The sequence below is a fragment of the Akebia trifoliata genome, chromosome 7 (genome assembly GCF_017979445.1).
Source record: "Akebia trifoliata isolate Shusen 1 chromosome 7, ASM1797944v1, whole genome shotgun sequence".
Lineage (NCBI taxonomy): Eukaryota > Viridiplantae > Streptophyta > Magnoliopsida > Ranunculales > Lardizabalaceae > Akebia > Akebia trifoliata.
Genome location: NC_141381.1, coordinates 27,276,717 through 27,285,523, shown reverse-complemented (window position 1 = coordinate 27,285,523; position 8,807 = coordinate 27,276,717). Strand labels below are relative to the sequence as shown.

General features: G+C 33.1%; 1 pseudogene across 1 annotated transcript; it reads left to right on the top strand.

The window, feature by feature from the left end:
- The first annotated feature begins 313 nt into the window (after positions 1–313).
- Positions 314–2,042, top strand: LOC147398696 (cytochrome P450 71B26-like; annotated as a pseudogene). The gene is made up of 2 exons (XR_015179974.1): positions 314–1,222; positions 1,344–2,042. The product of XR_015179974.1 is annotated as a cytochrome P450 71B26-like (transcript).
- Positions 2,043–8,807: the final 6,765 nt, after the last annotated feature.

Below are 8,807 nucleotides of genomic sequence, written 5' to 3'. Positions count from 1 at the left end.
TAACTTATTTTCGAAAATGATAATTTACTGTTTCCTGAGTTAAAATGAATATTGCACCATTTTGATAATTTTACAATTTTCAATGCACGTTTATGTCTAGAACACAGTAACAAGTTTGCAATTGAGCATATTTTCTTTTTAGAAGAAAAAAAGTTGGTTTTTTTTTTTTTTTTTTTTTGGTGGGTATTTTAATCAGAAGTTGAAATGTAGAGGCCACTTGTTTTTCACTGATAAGGATCTTACATTCCTACTGCAGGTTATTTAAAGGGGGCCATTCACTCATAAAATTCACTAATTTGCACACTAACTCCTCTCTACAGTCTAGAACATGTCTTTGTGGCTGTCTCTCCTTCTGCTTCTCGTCGTCGTCGTCGTCGTCCTCCTGTTGCTTCTTACACAAAAGAAGAAACATGAGAACAAAACTTTTAACCTTCCCCCTACCCCTCCTAAGCTTCCCATCATAGGTAACTTGCACCAACTTGGTGAGTTGGCTCATCGTTCTCTATGGAACCTCTCCAAGCTTTACGGTCCCATCATGCTTTTACAATTTGGTAGTAAACCTACACTAATCATTTCCTCAGCCGAAATGGCAAGAGAGGTCTTGAAGACTTACGACATCAACTTTTGCAGTAGAACTTCTTTTTTAGGCTCGAGGCATCTTTCTTACAATTTCTTAGATGTTGCTTTTAGTCCCTATAGTGACTATTGGAGGGAGATGCGTAAAATTTGCGTTCTTGAGCTTTTTAGCATGAATAGGGTGCAAGCATTTGGGCATGTGAGGGCAGAACAGGTTGCACTTATGATTAACTCTATCTCCCAATCTTCATCACGTCCTATTAATCTCACTGAGAAGCTCTTTTCTCTCACAGCCCACATTACTTGTAGGGTTGCTTTTGGTAAAAGTTGTGATGGAAGAGAGTTCGATGGCAATAAATTTCATGAAATTGTTGTTGAGGCCATAGACATGTTAGGTAGTTTCTTTGCAGCCGACTTTATTCCTTATATCGGGTGGATCATCGATGTGTTCACTGGACTCCGTGGGAGACTTGAGAAGTGTTTTTAGCAGTTGGACACTTTCTACCAGCAAGTCATCGATGAACACCTCGATCTTGAGAGGACAAAAGCAGAGCAAGAAGACATCATAGATGTCTTGCTTGGAGTAATAAGGGATCAAAAAAGTGCAATTCATATCACGAAAGATCACATCAAGGCAATCCTTATGGTGAGCTACGATCCTCGCCTTCTTTTTTGTGTGTGTGTATGTGGCTTTAATTAGTCGATTTCTAAATCTGATTATAGGAGAATCACTAAGATATTTAATTGCTTCAATATGTTAATTTCAGAATATTTTTCTTGGTGGAGTAGACTCATCTGCTCTTACCATGGTGTGGGCAATGGCAGAGCTATCTAGAAACCCAAAATCCATGAAGAAAGTGCAAGAAGAGATCAGAACTTGTGTTAGAAACAAAGGTATTGTGGAAGAAAAAGATCTTCATCAACTTCAGTACCTTAAAATGGTGGTGAAAGAGACTCTAAGACTTCACCCACCAGGGGCATTATTGATTCCACGAGAATGTATGCGTCATTGTAAGATTAACGGATACGACGTGTATCCCAAAACCAGCGTCCTAGTGAATGTTTGGGCCATTGGAAGAAACCCTGAATATTGGGAAAACCCAGATGAATTCATTCCAGAGAGGTTTATGGATAGTTGCATCGATTTTAAAGGACAACATTTTGATTTCTTACCATTCGGAGCAGGTCGAAGGGGTTGTCCTGGAATTACTATGGCAAATTCAATGATGGAAATCATACTTGCGAATCTCCTTTATTGTTTTGATTGGAAATTACCCAGTGGAATGAAGAAGGAAGACATAAATATGGATGAGCATTTAACTGGTATTACTGTCCACAAGAAATCTGCTCTTCACTTGGTGCCTATCAATTACAATTGGTAATCCTCATGAAGTTTTCTTTAGAATCTTTGATTATATTCTTATATAAGATATATAGGCTTAAACTACAATGTAACTTTGAGGACTTGGGGTTTCAAGACCAAAGAAAATCTATTATTAGTTCCATCTCTAATTATTGTGTTATGAGAATGCCTCATCTAATATTAGAGACATGAAATATTATTATAAGATCATCATGATAAATCAGTAAATCAGCTTAGCCGTCTATTTACTCCCTATGTGGCATGTGAATAGAACAATATATATATTTTTTTTCTCAGGAAACACAATTATACATCCTCGTTAACATATGAGTTGTGTATCTCGAGAAAAAATTATTATATGCACATGCCGTCAGGAGACTATAAGGAGAGTCAGTTGTTATTGTATTTTTTTTTTCTTTTATGAGTAACCTAGACTTGAATCCATGATCCCAAAGTTGAGATTGCCATATGTCAATCAACTGTAACTATGGGTCTAAGCCCTCATCATCACTATCACTGTCACTGTCACTGTCACTGTCACTGTTACTGTCACTATCATTATCACTGTCACTGTCCCTATCATATTATTGCTATCTATTAAACAATAAAAGCATCACCAGTGTCTCAATGTCTGTATGTGTACCATCATTTTCGACAACCTACCACCATGGCCCGGGTACAGCTGCAACAATATCAATAGAAAACATAAAATATAATATATAAACAAATTTTCTAATCTCTGCTTTTTGTGTTTTTTTTTCTTTTTATTTTGTTAAATGATTTTCTAATCTCACGTAATGATTTTCTTGGGGAGTAGACATTGTTGCTGTCACCATACTCACAACAATCTCTCCGAATTTTTCCAAAATTACATGAAAAGGGGACCAATCAATTAAATTGGTGAATCATGGATTTATCGATGACTTTACGTTTAATTGTGGCATATGTCAAGATTTTTATCCTTCATCCTAAAAATTTTATTTTCTTTAACATTCAAATCTCGAGAATGAGAGAATTTTATTGGATGTTGAACATATATATTTTTTTTAAGTAAGAAACCCGAAAATATCATTTGTATCCCAATTATTTTACGAAACTTTTCTTAATTTATCCGAATTAACCAAATTGAAGCCTTGTCAATTGTTATCTATTTCAATTGTCAAAAAAAGTCAAATTGGAAACGTAGAATTTCATCTTCTTTACATGCACATTTTTTTTTCATTACAAAATATTAGAAAAATAAGAAAATGCCTTGCAAGTACCAATCATTGCAAAGCATTTTTTTTTTTCATTCAAGAACTCAAAACATATATCAATAACATAATTACAATTTGATCTAGTAAAGATATGATTTAATAAAAAATTTCAAACTAAAGTTCGATTCCTTTTAGACTCCACTCTAATCTGATTACAACTGTACTCATTGACACCCCTTTCTGTTACCATGTTAGAGCTGTCTAGAAACCCAAGAGCAATGTAGAAAGTGTAAAAATAAATCATAAGTTGTGTTGATTCTTAATCAATTTCAGTACCTTAAATTAATTACTACTCCAAGAGTTCACACCCAGAAAAGTTCACTTGCAGGGCCGAACTAAGGGTATGAAACTGAAATTAGAAAAATTATAAATAACAATGTATATAAATATTTATTTTATAATAAAACTCGTATTACATGTTTTTAACGTAAAGGAAGAACTATATTAATGATAGGGCATTATGTTTTTCAAAAATGAGACTTCACCCTTTACAACACTCATAACTTCCTGGATGTAGTATTTGGGTGAACCATGTAAATGTTAGAAATTCGAACTTTTAAAACAGAAGTAATTCAATGAAGGAAGAAAATTAACTTCTAGGCTTGAATCTGATTCGATTTCAAGACAAATATTTTCCCTACTAGTTGAAGCAAAGTATACAAGGTATCAAAAAATAAATGCCTTCAAGATACAAATAAGTCTACACTCAAGTTACTAAATTGGATTATATACAATCCGATTTAGTCTAAAACACTAGAAAAAAATAAAAAAATAAAAAACGAAACAAAACTAATGATGCCTAGAGCTTAAGCTTAGAAGAGGAGAATACATAAATTTTCAGTGAAGAAACCTAATTTCTTATTGACTTTTTATAATCATTTTTGTGTCTGTTGATCAAGATTTGTGATTTAATGTCTCTTGGTTTAATAGCCGTTAGATTGTGTTTGATCTGAGATCTAACAATACAGATTGCACCCTATTCAAGGTATGTGTCTCATGCCTTTTAACTCATACCTTTTAGTTGAATATGTATAATCTAGTGGTTCTGATCGCATCTGATCAGTTGCTATTTGATCTACCGGATCTAATCGGATACCAATCACGAATTAACACACATGATCGACTCTGATCGGGTACTAACTTGATTCAATGCACCGGGTCGCTCTCGATCCGATACTATATTGATCCATCGTTCCCGATCGGATACTAACTTGATCGTGCGGTGCAGATAGCATCCGATCCATTACACGTGATGGATCAACCATAACTGTTGGATAGTTTTGTATCCCGAAAATTTTAAGGCTCCCCAGCTCCTTGCCACGATGTGTACGTGCAAAGTGCAAAGTGCACCTCAAAGCCCAATTGCCCTTTCGCACAACGCAAGTGTGTATGCGCCGGTGGTGCGAAGCACCAAATCAAAGACTCAAAAATGTAATACAAATATAACTAACTATGTTGACTATTACTTATAAGGTACACCACTATCTTACTTGTGAGCAATGTGGAACTAAATGTTATATACACAAAAATCTCAAAATCTAACAAATAAATTACAAAACTAAATTTTATTTTAAAAATATTTCGACAGTCCAAACCTAACAAATTTTCAGTTTTTTTTCCCAAAAAAATAGTTTAAAACCCTTTGTTCTATCTCATTGCTTATTGAGATTGGAGGGCACCTCCCCATTTGAAGTACATGGAGATAAGAGGTTTCTCATTAAGGTGGAGGTGTTATTAACACATTGAGGTTCCAACGTTTCCAAGGGTCGAAGAGTTTTTCGCCAAGGTGGAGATTGTTGAAGTATGGCTCAAAAATCAATTAGGCCGGTCCAAGTGTGTATTTTTTTTGGTCGATCCAAGGTAATTTGGGTTAAGCTTGTAACTTATGTAAATGGCCCACTTATGTGGTGCTTCTAAAAAATGTTTTATTCTTTTGCTATAAGAAGTCTAGCTTTAAGTCTAAAATTTTTTTAGAGAAAAGAGTAGAGAAAGAAAAAAACCCAAGAAATGAGACGTTGAGAGGTTTGAAAAGATTGAGATTTAGAACAATGTGAATCTAAGTGATAAAAGGAGTCCTAATATCGATTTGTCCCACTTTCTTCATAGTGAAATCAAGTTCTAACGCTATACCTCTATGAATGTAGTATTTGGGTGAATCACATAAAATCTTGTGTTATGGGCATTGTGTTCTTACTCTTTTCTTTGCGTAGTTATTTATCTTCTTTACATTTACTACTATTAGTTAGGTTACCCTTCATTGTCATTATCAAACAAGTCTTGGAATGTATAGCATATAAAGTGTTTGGTTAAGTCTAATGAGTGTTTGATCAAATTACTAAGTGAGCTTGACAAGAGTGTTCACATACAAACAAATCCTAGGTCATAATTATAGGTTGACTGTAAATTGAAAAGATGCATCATCCAACATTGTTTGGCACAATGGCCCTCCTTGATACGCTACAAATACTTCGCATTTGCAAATCATTTGTATTGCAAATATTTTGAGATGAAAAGTTTACTATTGCTCGGTAGCTATTAGAAAATATCTTATGAAATCATTTTTTCTATTCCCTCAGTGTTTACAATGCAAAAAAAAAAATTTGCAATGATTTATTTTTAATATAAAACATGGAAAAAAAAATTAATTGTTCGACCTCATTAAAAAGATTATTCAACCAACGAGCATTGGGCGTAGTGGCCAAGGCATTCTTCTAAAAAGATAGAGGTCTTGAGTTCAAGCCCCCTCGTTGTCTACCCCATAGAGATTTATCCCTACTTACTTATCGGTATGTGTGGTTTGTAGGGTATTGCATCTACCCGGGGGATTTGGACGACATATGATGCTATAAGAGGCCATTTGCCTCACCCCAGTTAGTTGGGTATATGGGTTAAGAACCCCCATCTTAAAAATAAAAAAATGAAATTATTCAAATTATAAAAATGCCTACATTATTTTCTACACTATAATACATATGGATTTATAAAATATCCCTATCAAAGGTATGGTAACTTGCATATTGGAATTAGAAAACATCCTCCTTCAAAGAAACTGTTCAAATTACAATAATGCCTTTAGTATTAGTTGCAATAACATGTATATGTACAAAAATAGTCCCATGATGAGGGATATTTTTGTAATTTCATATGTAATTAAATATATGTTTGGTGAGATGTATTTTTGTGAATTCATAAACTTGTTACTGTAACAAGTATTGAGTGCTATTTTCGTAATTTAAAATTTTCTTTGATAAGAGGTATTTTCGTTAATTTATGTGCATATTTTTGTAATAAGTATTTAGATTATTTTTGTAATTTGATTAATTTCTTGAATAAAAGATCATTTGCTGAAATTTCTTAAGAATTTAGGTGATCCATGCAAATTTTTCACAACACAAATCATTTGTATTATTTTTCACCAAATACCCATAAAATTGATTTCAGAAATTTTTTTGACGATCCTATTTCTGTAGTTATGCAATAAAATATTTTGTACCGAAGCGCAAAGACATCTCTTTAATACAAAACCTACAAACAAGGTATTACATTTTGATTTCGGCATTCGCTATTCAAGTTTACCACTTACGGGGAGATAAAGAGCTCAAACCTTGGTGGAGTCACCAACTCACCATTACGGTTGACAGTAGGGATGGCAACGGGGTGGGTTTAGCTAAACCCGATTCTGGCCCCATTATTATTTCGCTTAGTGGTAATTCTTGATAGTAACTCTATTATATATAAATATAATTGGGGCAGGTTGGCAGGACGGGATATATTAAAATTATCCCCGCCCTAAAAACATTTAAAAGTGGGAAAAACCGACCCCATGGGGGCGGGTAAAGGCAAAATTTCCATCCGTAATTGAGAGTCCGATGAGTATCCTTAAATCTTGGGGATTAGGAATGAGCTACCAATATAAACAAACCATCATTTTGATCGATTGAGAGTGTGGAAAGAAATATGGAAGGAAAGAGAGCGAAGTGCGAGCACAACCAAAAAGGGCACCTATTTGCATTTGAATGTCTATTTCAGTCATCTTGAAAATGGAAATGTTTTGTGAAAATATTTTGATTAATATGAAAATCAGTACAATTTGCAAGAAAATTATAGAAATAGTATGAAATGAGAGAAATTTTGAAGAAGTTTTCATTGAAAGTGTAGGAAATAATAAAATATGCATGAAAACATTTATAAGTCATCAAACTATAATAAATAGTCATATGAATTGTGGTAAAATAAATATCAATAATGTTTAATTACATGTTGGCATAAGTATTTAAGAGTCCAACATCTAAAACTACCGTACCCTTCATGAAAATAAGAATAATAATGTCATATTAATAACATCAATTAGTTATAATAATGTCATATGTAAATCACCTTCTTAAATGGACAAATTATTATGTATTACATTCTTACTTATTATAATTTATAATCTATAAGAAATACATTCTCACATTATCCTACCTATTTTTTATCTTTTAAATATGTATGAAAAAATTATGAATATATATAACTAATTAGAACATGGACGATTGCATGTGCATATTTTGTATGAATATTTCAGTCGAACTTTACTATTTATCGAAATATTTTCATCAAGGTCTTATATTTTTTATATAGGATGTTTTAATATTTTTGCAGATTTCTAACTCTTATGGATGCAGGAATTATTTTTATAATCTGATTAAATCGTAACGTTGAATATTGACAATAATTGGAATCTAGAATCCAAACAAAATGCCCCTTAAAACAGACAAGATGCAATGTTATGTGCTTAATAATATCTTTAATGAATACATGGAGTAAATATTAATATTAATATTATCGTACTTACAAATGGAAAAGAAATAAGGTATGATTTACTAGTGTGATTGATTAATCATTTTTTCCAACAAAGGAGAGATTCATTAATTCAATCTAATTCGATATGTTTAGAAAGAATGTCCCGAGTTGGATTACTGAGGGTTGACATCACCTCTCAAAATAAACTCTAGTATTTGATTATTGGTGGGATCTAGAATTGGAGCTGAGAACAAGTGAATGGATGAGAATAAGTAAAAGTTGGGGTGCCAATAAAAGGTCTCCTGCTTTTCTTTTTCTTTTTTTCGGTCAATTTCCATTTTTTAGGTTTAGAATTTTATATGAGCCGTAATCGTAATTGTAAACAACAACTGGAATTGTTTGAACAAAAGTGTTATAATGTTTTGTAATGTGGAGATTACAATTTGAGCCAAAACTTTGTAAAGGTTGAAGAGTGTGTTTTAATATTTAATTGATGCGTGATAAATAATTTTAAAAATTGGGGTGTAATAAGTAAAAGTTGGAGTGCCAATAACAGCCTTCTTTTTTAATTATGCCTCTCTAACTTTGTTATTTTCTCTTGTACCCCTCTAACTTTATTATTTATCTATTTTTACCCCCTTAACTCCAAAGAAGATGCCCTTACCCTAGGCCCGACCGAAATCTAGTCCTCTATAAAGGCTCATGGATAGGACTGGCAATGGGTCAGATGATATCTGCTTACCCGACTCATCCTACCCGAATTATTTGGGTATGGGTATAAATTTTTTTTCCAACTAAGAATTCAGGTAAAGTTATTCAGAGTTATTTTT